The 14,400-nt window shown below is 44.2% G+C and overlaps 1 long non-coding RNA gene and 1 pseudogene across 1 annotated transcript; one reads left to right on the top strand and one right to left on the bottom strand.

Moving 5' to 3' along the window:
- The first annotated feature begins 4,626 nt into the window (after nucleotides 1-4,626).
- On the top strand, nucleotides 4,627-6,652 carry LOC113894173. Its single transcript, XR_003511497.1, has 4 exons — nucleotides 4,627-4,700; nucleotides 4,871-5,003; nucleotides 6,450-6,525; nucleotides 6,612-6,652. It is a non-coding gene; the product is annotated as an uncharacterized LOC113894173 (long non-coding RNA).
- Nucleotides 6,653-6,818: 166 nt separating this feature from the next.
- On the bottom strand, nucleotides 6,819-8,207 carry LOC113894172 (annotated as a pseudogene).
- Nucleotides 8,208-14,400: the final 6,193 nt, after the last annotated feature.

Here is a 14,400-nt window from a genome sequence, read left to right on the forward strand (position 1 = left end):
AAGCAAATGAAGAAGCTGTATGATAAATTTTCTTTTGAAATACAATTGATTTGTAATGTTGTGTTTCGGGTGTACAGCAAAGTGAATCAATCATACATACATACGTATCCACCTGTATGATGTTTTTTGATGGGACTCAAACCTGGTGCAGCTGAGTGAGATTCAAATTGTAAAATGAAGTGTGAATTCTAACTTATAGCCACTGCTACAGACTGGGCTTTTGGGAATCTACTCCTGACATGCTCTGGCTTAGTGGGTACTGAGGCTGCCGTGGGTTTCTGGATCCACCCAGATATACATGTGCCACTGGTCTCAGAAACGAGTGTCTTTCTCAGAGTAGAGCTAAAATTCTCTCACATCCATAACAGGCTACATGAATACCCTTCCATTCTCTGGAACATGGATCTTTAATTTGATCTTTTGTTTAAGGAAAAATTTAGAAGATTATATGAAGGAAATAGCAGGAAGGCAGCCACAGCAAAAGCTGGAGTTGCCGTGGGCAACACCTTGGTGTCACAGTTGGAAGAAGGAGGGCCAGCCAGGGAACAGGAAGGAGGCGCGTGGTGTCGGGGTGAGTGCCGCCCCAGGCCAGTCTTAATTTTGTTTTTTGTTTATTTTCTCATCTATTCATTCTAAAACTATTTATTGAAACCTTACTATGACTCAGGCACATCTAGTGAGGTTGGTAAAGAACTGAATGGGAAAAGAGAAAGGAGTGTGAAAAGTATTAGAATGAAGGACACGTGGGGTAATAGAGGAGCCTAAAGGAGAAGTCGGAGAAGGCAATGGCACCTCACTCCAGTATTCTTGCCTGGAAAATCCCATGGATGGAGGAGCCTGGAAGGCTGCAGTCCATGGGATCACTGAGGGTCGGACATGACTGAGCGACTTCACTTTCACTTTTCACTTTCACTTTTCACTTTCACTTTTCACTTTCACGCTTTGGAGAAGGAAATGGCAACCCACTCCAGTGTTCTTGCCTGGAGAATCCCAGGGACGGGGAGCCTGGTGTCCAACACAGAGTTGGACACGACTGAAGCGACTTAGCAGCAGCAGCAAAGGAGAAGCAGGGAATATATCAGAGGAAATTATGTCTAAGAGGAATGGAGATGAAGAAAATGTTCCAGGTAGAGGAACAGTGTGCACGAAAGCCTGGAGAAAGGCTCTCTTGAGAATGAGGTATTTGTGGAGAAGTCCAGTTGGCTGGAGCCCCGAGTGTGAGAGAAGGGGAGGGATGGAGGCAGGTGAACTGAGGAGTCAGGCAGGTGCAAGAGAAGCGGTCTGGGCTTTATTATGGGGTCAGTGAGGAGCTATTTTGAAAGGTCTGGAGTAAGGATAACACAATCAGATTTTTGTTTTTAACAGATCCATAATCTGGGCAAGAGATTATTGCCACTTGGTCTCATGTGGTGACAGCAGCCACAGAAGCGGATGTCCTCCAAAGGTGGTTAGGAGGCAGCATGTCCAGGCTGGGGTGGTCTTCCAGCTGGACTCTAGTACTGAGGAATCGGGAGTGAGGGGCTGGGGTCCTGCTGCTGCGAGTCCCCGTGGAGCTCAATCACCTATTGGATTGTCCCTGATGAAGGACTTGTTTCCCAGGAGTGACTTGAAATGAGGATGAGATCTCCAGGGTGGATTCTTGCTCAGGAAAAATGCAAAACAGAATCTTAGATTGCTCGGCATCTGAACTCTAAGTTGGCCCATGCTGACCACCCTGATCTCTAAGCTGGTCCCACTCTGACCTTGATTTCTGTCGTCAGCCCCTTTTATTCTGAGCAGGGAGAATCTTCTCCTTAAGCAGGGCCAGCCATTGGTTTCAGATGCAGCCTTCATCAGGTGCTTAATGAAGCAGCACCTCAGCTCTGAGGATGTGTGTGAATGAGCTTTGTAAACAGTCAAGGGCCGGATGATGTAGGGCTGGAGGCTTCTCCCAGCTAGATAAGGCCTTCCTCTCACATGTGTGTAAGAAAGTGAGCTTCAGTATTTAGCCTATTAAAAATATATTATGGAGGACTTCCCTGGCAGTCCTGTGGTTAAAACTCTGTGCTGCCAGTGCAAGGGGTGTGGGTTTGATCCCTGTGTGAGGAAACTAAGAGCTCACATGCCAGGTGGCACAAACAAAAATTTTTTTAAAATGTATTACTGAACACCTATGCTATGTAAGGCATCACCAGAGGCACAACCTATACATTATTTGTCTGTCTGTGCTCAGTCTCTGGCACAGGCCTGAGAGAGAGAAGTTGGGTGTTGCTGTACTATGAAATGAGTCTCGGAACCCTCCAGCAGCATCTCCACATTCACGGCTCACCTCTTTCTTACTGCAGAGGTTAAAGCCATGGGCTCCTGAGTCAGGCTTGAATGCAATTTCCCGATGGTTCACTTGCAAGCTTGGCAAGTCACTTTACTTCTGTAAATAAGTCTCAGTGATGTCACCTATCAAATGGAGGAGCCCTGAGGTCAAAGCACCCAAAATTACCACTTTTGTAAGCCCCAAGTTGACAATTTCAGATGAGTTGACCACCTCTGATAGAAGGTTGTTGTGAGGATTATATGAGATTATGTATTAAAATTTTTCATCTAGACCCTGTCACAAGGTAGGGAGTCCTCTTGACCTACTCTTTTTATAATAATAAAAAATAACAACAATGATAATAAAATAAAATAAAATTATTATTTATACTTGGAGAGGACAGTTTGGGATGTGGGTACTGAGGGGGCTACTTCTCCAGCTCTCAGATTCCACTTAGAGTTACCTCTGAGTGCTCCTGGTCTCTTGCCACACCCCTCAATCTTCCCCTTGGAGGTGGAGTGATTTACCTGGCTCGTGAGTGATAGTCATTGGTCCATGTTTTTCGATGGGGAGGAACAAACTCAATGAGGAAACTAGAGGTGTGTATGTGTGTGCCTCTAGTTTTCTCACTGGGTTAGTTCCACTCCACCAAAAAACATGGACCAATGGTATGCAGGGCTTCCCTAGTGGCTCAGCTGGAAAAGAATCTGCCTGCAATGCAGGAGACCTGTGTTCAATCCCAGGGTTGGGAAGAACCCCTGGAGAAGGGAATGTCAACCCACTCTAGTATTCTTGTCTGCAGAATCCCATGGACAGCGTTTGGCGGGCTATAGTCCATGGGATCACAAAGGGTCAGGCACAGCTGAGTGACTAACACACACACGTGTGTGTTTGCAGCTCTCTCTGCCCTCCTCACCCTTCACCATCCTGCCCTAGACCAATGCCAGGCAGCCATCCTTCACCAGACATCTGTTCTATAGACTCACCCTCCCCCTGCCCATACCCAGCTTTAAAATGGGGTGTGCAGGAGTAGAGTCAGCAGAAGGAGGAATCCCACATTTAAGTCCTACCCTGCAATCCAGATTTTAGTAGCAACAAAGCAGATGTTTTGATATCCATCTCCTCATTCCTGGCTCTCTCATTTGATTGAGAATTGGAGAGAGTGAAGAGCAGTGTAGTTAATTAGTTCCCTTGGCCCACGCAGAAGGGACCGGACCAGTACCTCCAGGAAGATGTCTTGGCAACAACCTGCTTGGATGTGTTGGAAGAAAGCCTAGCCTGGCAGGGAAAGGAGGTAGCTCAATGTGGCCACAGTAAGTCATTTCATGTCTTTGGCTGGGGCTGGCTGGGCAGGCAAGATCAAGTACAGTTGACCCTCAGTATCCCTGGGGGATTTGCTTTCTGTGACTGCCAGAATCCCGATGCCCAAGTCCCTGATCTAAAATGGCTTAGTCCAGACAGCCCTCTCCATCCTCAGATGCAATCACTCCAGCATGGAATTCCATTTTGCATCACTGCTATCCAGGGGAGGGAGTTCCAATTTGTGGGGTGGGGAAGGGTAAACATGTCCTTGGTCATCCTAGCCAGAGAAAATTTCCTCACTAGGGGAATTTTTTCCTCAGGCCTCTGCCTTTGAGCATCCTCTCTCGCTTTCTGTCCTTCCAGAAACTTTTTCTTCTCTACCCAAATTCCTGTTCCTTTCTCTCCCTGAGCAGTTCAGCCCCTGCTTTCTCACCCTCTGCCCACCCTGAGCCAAGTCTCTACTCATAGCTCTTCCTCTTGCCCTGCTGTAGCCTCTCTCCTGTGGCTTTTCAGCAGGGCAGAGTCAGGGACTGGCAAAGCTGGATGAGAAAGAAGATCATATCCTTATTGTCACTAGCCTTTAATGCAGATTTAGCATTTCCTTTAATTATGAATGTAGGTAACCAACCACAAAAGTTTCAGCAGAACTTGTGAAAGTGTCATTAACAGAACTCATAGATATTTCCATATCACACATATATAATTGTTACAGATATCTCAAAATATCATTAAGATTCACCAGAACTTTGACACTACAGTACTAGACCTGCTGCTGGCTATTACTAAATTGTTATTTAACTATTTTGGTAACTGTGTTTCCATATAACTGATTTCCTTTGACATCCTATGTTTTCATTTTATGCACTTTGGAAACATTACCCTGAGGAATCCAAAGATTTCACCCCATTGCCGAAGGGATCCATGGCACAATATAGATTTAGAATTTGTGCTTTGGTAGAAAAAAAGCACTGTGGAAGTTATGCAATTAGTTATTCTTTAACACGATCAATTCCCAGCTGGTGCTTCCACCTGTAGTCAGAGCCAGTGACCAGGAGGGTAGGGACGCGACGGTGGACCCTTGGTCTGTCCTGAGAAGGTGCAGCAGATGGTAATTCCCAAGCTGGCCCATCCCATGCCTTCCAAATGTGAGGCGGACTATCCTTCTGATTGGAGGGGCTGTCTGTTCTTTCTCCTCTTGAGTAACGGAGGGAATGTGATGATTGATGCAGCTTCCCAGGCCAGCTTCTGAAAAGTGAGAGGTGTTACCGTTTCCTCCAGGACGGGTCCCAGCTGACAGTCACATCAGCTGCCAATACTGAAGAAAGGAGGCTGATTGCAGGCCTGGCCACCACTGCAGCCAACACAGATCCAAGAACCACCTCACCCAGCCCAGCCTCCCCAATCTGGAGAGGTAACAATGATTGTTGTTGCTTTAAGACACTAAGTATGGGAGGACTGGTTTCATAGCAATAGGAACCAGAATAAAAGGTATCTGGGCTTCCCTCATGGCACTAGTGGTAAAAAATCCACCTGCCAATGCAGGAGACTCAAGAGACGTGGGTTTCATCCCTGGGTTGGGAAGATGATGTGGGATGCGAGATTTTAGTTCCTCAACCAGGGAGCTTAGTTCCTGGACCACAAACCAGAGCCTCCTGCATTGGAAGATTGTAATCTTAACCACTGGACCACCAAGGAAGTCCCAGTTTACCTTATTTTTTAATTCCATGAGTGTAATGAACACTTCCCTATATACCCTGGACGCTACAGCTGTATTTTTTCAAGAAGGAAAACTTTTCCATTTTTAAAAGCACAGTTTTATTTTAAAGAGGGATCTGCTCAGTTCCATAACGCAGTAAAATCTGAAAAATTAGAATATGAAGACCCACTCAGGTTACTAAACAGGTTCTGAGTTAGTGAATATCTGTGCCATTTGTCAGGAAGGTAGATGTGTCATTTTCAATACTGACAAGTAACACAAACTAATAGGAGATGCAGTGCTGCCAGGAGAAAATTCTGCCAAATCGACTCAATGAGTTATAATCATTTATAATCAGTCCATTAATTAACTGGGCACAAAGGATGCTGTAAAGAGTTCAGAAGTGTTTTCCCATGTAGGTTAAATATACCCCTCCTGCCTCATTTGCTTATGTGGATACTTCAGTCAACAATCTTGAATTTTATTCAAAGAAAAAAAGTAAGTTTCAATCTTGTCGTCATTTTCATTTTTCAAAAACTAGATTTTAAAAGAGTCCAAATGAATAAGCTTCTGGTATAAAATAGGAAAAAAAAACCCCAACCTAAAACCAAAGAAGTAACGGGAATAAATCAAAGAACCATGAATAGTCACTGAACATCACAAAGGGACATGGATTAAAGAGGAAAAAAGGACATGTTTTCTGTTTTCAGGCGCTTACATTTTAATCAGCGGCTGACAATGTAATTAAAAAAAGAAACTATATTGGCCAAATGTCAGGATTTGGCTAGGATTTTTATTTCTCCTTTTAGTAGTAGCAACAAAAGAATAGAGACATTTCCAAATTCTGGGCCCTCCAGCAAAATGCTTTAGAAAGCAGCTTTCTAATCATTCTAAAAATTACTCTTAAGAAGAAAAAACTAGAACAAACTAATTGCTCAAGAGATGTAGGCTGATCATAAAAAAAAGCATGTAAGACTACACAGAAGCAAAATAAGATAAAAATTACCTAAAATCCTTCTATTCAAAGATAAAGTGTTACTTTGTTTACATTCTTTTTGAATTTTTATTGCATATGTTTACTTATATATATTTTTCCCAAAATAATATTTTATTTAAAAATTTTTGCTTATTTTTTGTTTTCTTTCTTTCTTTTTGCTGTAGCACAGCATGCAGGATCTTTGTTCACCAACTAGGGATCTGCATTGGAAAGGCAGAGTCTTAACTACTGGATCTCCAGGTAAGTGCCCCAGATAGTATTTTACATATTGTTTGAAACCTATCTTTACCCTTCTCTCTCTCTCTTTTTTTTTTTTTTTTTTTGAGGTCTGATCTTAAGGACTGATGCTAAAGCTGAAACTCCAGTACTTTGGCCACCTCATGCGAAGAGTTGACTCATTGGAAAAGAGTCTGATGCTGGGAGGGATTGGGGGCAGGAGGAGAAGGGGACGACAGAGGATGAGATGGCTGGATGGCATCACCAACTCAATGGACATGAGTCTGAATGAACTCCGGGAGCTGGTGATGGACAGGGAGGCCTGGAGTGCTGCAGTTCATGGGGTCGCAAAGAGTCGGACATGACTGAGCAACTGAATTGAACTAAACTGAGACGTAGACATAAAAGCTCTTAGAGAGGACAGCCTTCGTCTCTTGGCGATTTACTCCTGGCATTTTTCTTTTGCCTCTTTATTCTCTTGGCCAAAAGTTTAGCATGTTCTGCAGCCTTTTCCTTATTTTTCTCAGTATGCTGTTTCTTCAGCACAATATGTCCAGAACACCTGCAGTAACAAGACACTGAATCTTGGACGCTCTGGTCCTGGGTTTCTTACCTTCTTTGTTTAGGGGCTTTCTTACAACATCTGGGTGGATGCCATCTTTTTTAGAGAGACTGAAAGGTTTACGGATTCTGGAAGCTCTTTTGGACCCCAGGTGATGAGGCATAATAGTGTTAGTGAGTCCAGGAATATCCTTATCCCCTTTTTTGAGGATGACCAAATTGTCAACACTCAGATTGGCATCCATAATGCAACCCCGAACAGATTAGGTCTTTCTTTCTCCTGTCCTCCTTGGTCTGTAATAGGAATGTCCCTTACTCAGCAGCAAGTGGACTTGGCCATGGGTCAAGACACCCTGATTCCTGGGGAAGCCCTGTTTGTTGTTACTGCCGCTAATTCAGACACACATAACCCTTCCATTCTTCACCCAGAGGATCAGCAGCAACTTCTGTGGCCATATGCTTCTTATAGAAGATATGAAGTTTTTGTTCATTGTCCACTTCAATGAGCTTCCAGCAGCCAGTGGCCAGGGAAGAGATGTTCAGCTTTATTCTGAGGCAGCGGAATGCCTCCAAGGTGCCACAAAGAGTCCCTTCCTCGTAATAATAAATCAGCAACATCATGTTTCTAGGGCAATAAATGAAAAATCACAATGTCTGTGAGCCTTCTTATACACAGGTATCCCATAATTTAGTTGACCAACCCCAACTATCGGATAATTTTTTTCCACCCAAAGCAATGTTATAATCAGTGGTCTCATTGTTGCCTCTCTGTCTACATCTTTTACTTCCACAGGAAATGATATGATGGACGAAAGAGCGTAGTGTGTACATTTACGAGAAACATTCCTCAGTTTGAATGAAATTCAAAATATCTAAGTAGTGTATCTGGTGAAGTCCGACAGAGATCTAATTAGCTGTGTGGTCTCAGACAAGTTGACTGCTGAGGGTCACACGGTGGGGAGAATGGCTGCCCTGTGGCTGTGAGGATGGTTCAATGAAATAACACGTGTAGGTGTTGCCAGCACAGTGACTGGCACGTAGCAGGTGTTGCATAAATGTCAAGTCATTGCCTCCCTTGCCCCACCTAGTATGAAACTCAGTCTCATTCACAGAGAGAGAGAGATAAGAGAGAGTAGGAAGAGAAGAGGGATGAAGGAGATGAAAGGGAAGGAGGAGATGGAGGAAAGGAGGAAGGAGAGAGGGAAGAGCAGAGATGGGCGGGAAGCGGGGATTAAGAGAACGGAGAAGGGGCCTACCAAACACAGAACGTATGTCTGCATGCCTCTTTTTGGAAGAAAAGACTCATGGTAGCTTTCATGCTTTTTCCTTTGTTTATTTTTCACGGCTAGAGTTTCCCCCACCCAGCACAGAAGCTTTACAGTGCGTTACTTCAGCATTTCCACCTGCCCTTTGGGTATTATCAAAGGTTAAAACCCACACAACAGGGCAGAGTAAAGCTTGTTTACTTGCAAGATTCATGTCTGGTCTTGAAAGGTATTTTTTCCCCTTGCCCCACAAGCACTGATGAAAAGGAAGATGGATGGTACACCGAGGATGTGGGTGATGCATGCAAATTGGGCTCTGCATGGGCAGCTTGGGTTGGGGAGGGCTTCCTCCTGACCCACATGCACACCTGGATTCAGGTGCCCAGGTGACAGCCAGACAAGCTCTTTGCCTGCCCCCATCTCCCCTGCCACCTTTTCTGGAGACTCTTTCCCAGGCAGGGGTCTCCTAGGAGTCCTTTACACATCAGGATGCATTTCAGTCAACTGCTGCCTTTCCCAGGGGTATCTGCATTTCAGGATGCAGCACTCTCTGTGGGATGCGAGGGTTGTCGGTGTTAAAATGTTCACTAATCATTCAGGCGGCCCTGCTTCCTTCCATGCTTTCCCTCCAGCAGCCATTATTGAGCGCATGGCATTCCAGAATGTGTCCTACACTGAAGCGCCATGGACAAGACAGACAAGCTCTCTGCCCTCTTTGAGCTTACTTTTGGATGAAAAGATAGACAAAACCCAAGTACACAAATGCATGCCCAGTTATGGAGTCGCTGAGAGAATTTACTCTGGGTAGGATGGTGAGGAAAGACCCCTCTCCCCCAGAGGCAGTGATACTTAGCCCCTTTCAATCTTTGTGATTTCTTGGATGTCCAGAAATGAGCGTGTCAATCAGTACATCACTGAGGCAGTGGATGCTTTGGTCTGTTTTAATAATAATAACAACCTACATGTATTGAAAGCCTACTATGCGGTAGGCAGGCTGACAACATTTTGTTGTATCTAGTCTTTATGGCAAACCTTTGGCATAGGAATTACTGTTTTTCAGAAAGGCAGAGAGGTTTTCCCAAAGTCATACTAGAAATAACGGCAGAGCAAAAATCTGAACCCAGCTCTACTTTGCTCTATAATCTGTATCTTTTCTGTAACACCATATCCCTCCCCTTCCTGAGAAGAGGTCTCTGACAGCAGTTGCCTTCAAACCCTTATTCCGCAGATGATGAATAGCTTAATATAGAATTTACCTACCTAGACGTGTTTCCAGGCAAATGACAAAGGATTTTTTTCTTTTGCCCCATTTCAAAGAGTCTGTGAACCTCGACTTTTTCCCTGATTCTCTATAATCCTTTCCTTTGGCAGAAATAATCCAGTTGAGCCAACCGATGCTCACTTGTGTTGCCAGAGATGCAACAACGGTGGGGGTGGTACCCCATCTCTGCCTGCTCCCTGCCACCCTCTCTTCTTTTCTTCTTTCCATGTCCCACACTGATTTGAATTAAATTGACATAACTGTCTCAAGTTTTCACGTCCCTCCTTGTCCTGGAGCACACCGTCATTAAAGATCCAAACAATAGCCCCATACTCTGGTTCCCCTGAGATGGCAATTATGGAGATTCTTATGCCACTACTAGGACTCAGGAACACTGAGTGGGAAGCATGGCTTTTCAGGGAAGTGCCTGATATTTCACCATTAGAAGTCTCATCAGTTTTCTCTTCTAATACAGGTGCCCTTTTAGGAGAAATGCCTGGAGGATTTCCAGTTAATAACAACATGGATGAATGAATATCAATAGCATTTATATTTATATGGCATTTCCCAAAGTACCCTAGCTTATATTAAGCCCTACGGTTTCCTCCAAAACCATGAGTTGGGCCATGAGCCATTGTTTCCACTACAGACAAAGGAGCGTATAATGTCTGTCTGTATTGATAGGTAAACTGCAACTGGTCCCAGGTCACCTAGCTGGTAATTGATCCAACTGAGACTCAAGTCCAAGGCTTTGGAAGTTGAGGCCAAGTGATGCTTCCAAACACTGTTTAACACTGCAGATCAATTTTTCTGGGTCTTACTGTGGCATCTGACTGGAGAAAGGGTTCAGAGGGAAGGAGGATGTAGGGTAAAGGGAGGAATCCAGCAGGTGAGGACTGATTAAATGTGAATGATTGACTCACTCATTCACACTTAAATTTCACAGTCTTTTACTGAACAGTATCACCTATTGTGTGATACTACAAGAAAGCCCAAATACAGGAGGAGAATCCTTATATTTGGCCGAGACCTACTAGCACTCTTCTCCCTGGCTCCACGGCTGGACTACATTTCCCAACCTGCCTTGTACTCCATGCCTGTGGTCTAGCTAACGGAATGTGACTAGAAAACCTCTTGCTTCCTGCTCTTTCCCTTTAATGCAGATAAGCATGGAGAGCTTGAAAGCTCTGAATTATTTTATTCCTGCCAGTTTGGAACACCCTTAGACATGTATTTCTATTACATTATACCACTGAAGGTTTGGAGTTTACCTTTTATGCAGATTAGTGTTATCAGCACTTCTTAACCAGGTTGTAGGAAAGAATTGAGACCTAATGCCCTAAGGCATCCATTGTAGGGAATGAATTAATCTCTCTTGTGCATCTAGACTGGTACAAGTTCTACATCTTCCTTAGGAGAATTGAGAGAATAGTCACTCACACAATGTTCCATGGAGTTTAGTTCTCTTGTGGAACCTCTGTTGAGACAGGCTGCATACACTTGAGCAATCCTTGTCCTCAAGGGGTTTATTATAATCTAGTTGTAGAAACTGATCAGATGTACAAGGAAATATGAAGAGGGAAATTCACGTGGCTTCACTTCTTCCTTACAATAAGCCTGTGGAGAAGACTTTATCTTTTGTTATTTACAGATAAAGAGGTTGTAAATTACGCAAATAAAGGCTCAGCGTTTCTCAACTAGGAGGTGTTGGAGCCAAGGTTGAACCTGTGTCTGAAACAGCTTTCCTAATCACACCTCCAAAACTCTCAGAGACTTTTCCTTATGCCAGGAAGGACTCATGATTCCAGCTACTGCAAAAGAAGCAAGTGTAATCTCCTCTCTATGCAATTCTCTGTTTGGCCCACAAGGACCAGAGGGCGTTTCCCTTCGGGAGAAGGGTACTTCTCTCACCAGCACCTCTGGTCTTGGTCATGCCTGAGATGCTCTCTCCATAGATTTTTCCTGTCTTGGGCCTATTACGGGAAAGAGATAATAACATCATTGAAAACCATTTATAGAAATTAATGGGCTTCCGAGGTGGCACAGTGGTAAAGAATCTGCTTGCCAGTGCAGGAAATGCAAGGGACAGAGGTTCAATCCCTGGGTGGGGAAGATCTCCTGGGGGAGGAAATGGCAACCCACTCCAGTATTCTTGCCTGGAAAATTCTGTGGACAGAGGGACCTGGGAGGCTACAGTCCACGGGGTAACAAAGAGTTGGGCATGACTGAGCACGCAGCCCCCATACACAAGTATAGAAGTGACCAGGTGTGAAAATAACAGTCATCCTAGATTCTGACTTTAGGAAAAGGGGACTAATTTATGAAAATTTTGGGAGGTACGATTAGGAAAGCAAAGGATTGTTAGTTTACAGAGAGAATTAGGTTAACTAACAACCATCTTCCAAAAGCTTAATTAAGTCTCTCAGCCCTCAAGTGAGACAAGGAAATAATTGATTTCTGCATTGCTGATGGGAAAGTGGTGGGGGGAAGTAATTCACCCATGGCCAACAGGGAAACAGCATCTGTCCTGAGATTAAAATGTATGATTTTCTGGTTCTTGGTCCTTTATTTCACTTTTGAGTCTGGAATGTTCAAGGCCCAGAAGAATTTTGTGTGTGTGTGAGAACCCCAGAGCAGGACCATCAAAAGATCCTTTGCAAGTGAGAGACCAAATAATTAAGGATTCACTCCTTAGTAATTTTCTGCCCTTCAAAGAAGTAACACAAACAGTGTGCTGCTTCTGAGCATCAAGGCCTTGTGGGTTCACGTGAGTTCATTTTAATAAGTGCTGGCACTTCTCATTATAAGTTCTGTCCATCACCCAGTGACTTGTGATGCCAGAAAATATTTGGAGATCTTAAAAATTTAAAGCAACATCCAGAACAAGCTAGACTGAAAGAGATCAAAGTGGGGGGGGAAGAAGAATAAGTAACAAAGGAGGAGGAAAAAGCTTTCTAGAACTATTGAATTCACCAATCACTGAATGCTGTGCAAGGAGGTTTTCAAATGTTTTGCACAAGAACTGCATGTGATAGGCATTTAATTACTTTATATCAGTGTGAAAACCGAGACTGAGATGGAAACCATCTTGTCCAAGTTACATGTAAAATAGATAGCCAATGGGAATTAGCTGTATGGCTCAGGGAACTCAAACAGGGGCTCTGTGACAATCTAGAAGGGTGGGATGGGAAGGAGGTTCAGGAGGGAGGAGGCGACATGGGTATACCTATGACTGATTCATGTTGATGTTTGACAGAAGACAACAAAATTCTGTTAAGCAATTATCCTTCAATTAAAAAATAAATACTTTTTTTTAAAAAAAAGAAGGAACAGGACCAGTATTGGAATCCAAGTTGGCAAGTCAGCCTGTCAACTTAATGTGTTAAAAACAAAAAACAAACCCTCCATACCCTCAGAAAACAAAACAACCCAGTCCTGTCCATCTCTCGCATGACTTTCTTTACCACGCACATGGATTCCTGCACTTCTAACACTCTGGTCACCAAACGTGTGTGGGTATTTCCTGCACCAAGCAATTCTCTGACATTGGCTGGGTATCCTCTAATTTAATTCAGTTCCGACACTGCCTACCTGAAGAGAATGTCAGATCCCACAGGTTCAGGGTTCAGCTCTCTGAGACCGACACCCACTTCAGATGCCAACCTCAAGTAGTAGGTCTCCATGTCACCTACAACCTCTGTCCTGTTTGGCTACAACTCAGAGGTTCTAATGACTTCTTCCTCCTTGTGCTGTGCTTAGTCACTCAATCATTTCCAACTCTTTTTTACCCTGTGGACTGCAGCCCGCCAGGCTCCTCTGTTCATGGGCATTCTCTAGCCAAGAATAAAGGAGTGGATTGCCATGCCCTCCTTTAGGGGGTCTTCCCAACCCAGGGATTGAACCCAGGTCTCCCGCATTGCAGGTGGATTCTTTACTGTCTGAGCCACCATGGAAGCCTGGGAAGCCACCAGGGAAGCCCGTGAAGTCTCATGACTTCTTCTTCCTTAGATCTGACTAATTTGCTAGAGTGGCTCACAGAACTCAGGGAAACATTTATTTAGGCTTACCAGTTTATTCCAAAAGGATATGATAAAGGAAACAGATGAACAACCAGATGGAAGAGATGTATGGGGCAAGGTGTGCGGGGAGGTGGGTGGAGCTCCCATGACCTCTCGGGTGTACCACTCTCCTCGCACCTCCACCTGTTCAACAACCTGGATGCTCTCAGAACCCCATACAGCTGAAATTTTATGGAATACTCATCACATACATATGATCAATCATTAACTCCATTTTCAGCCCTTCTCCTTTATCAAGAGAATGGAAGATGTGGCTGAAAATTCCAAGCTTCTAATGGTGGCTTGCTGTTGCTTGTGACCAGCCCTCATCCAGGAGTGGACCCAAAAGTCACCTCATTTGAACAAAAGATGCTCTTATCACCCAGCAGATTACAAGGGTTTCAAGAGTGCTGTTTCAGGAACTGCAGTCAGAAACAAACATTAGAACAAAAGATGTTCCTAGTGCGTTTATCACTTAGGAAATTACAAGAGTTTCAGGAGCTCTGTGCCAGCAGCCAGGGGCAGAGACCAACACATACTTTCTACTGTCTCACACTTAACTGCCCTGTACTGCCTTCCACCTGCAGATCTGACTAAGAGGCTAGGAGGAGGGCTGTCAGAATTCCTGTGCTTACATGTCTGTTTTTCTCTGCTTGACTGAAAGCTCTTGAGGCCCAGAATCAAGATTTAGTATCTTGGTATCTCCAGAGCCTAAAGTAGTTGGTGAGAGCAGTAAAAGTTTGCTGCATGAATT

The sequence above is a fragment of the Bos indicus x Bos taurus genome, chromosome 6 (assembly GCF_003369695.1).
Source record: "Bos indicus x Bos taurus breed Angus x Brahman F1 hybrid chromosome 6, Bos_hybrid_MaternalHap_v2.0, whole genome shotgun sequence".
Classification (NCBI taxonomy): domain Eukaryota; kingdom Metazoa; phylum Chordata; class Mammalia; order Artiodactyla; family Bovidae; genus Bos; species Bos indicus x Bos taurus.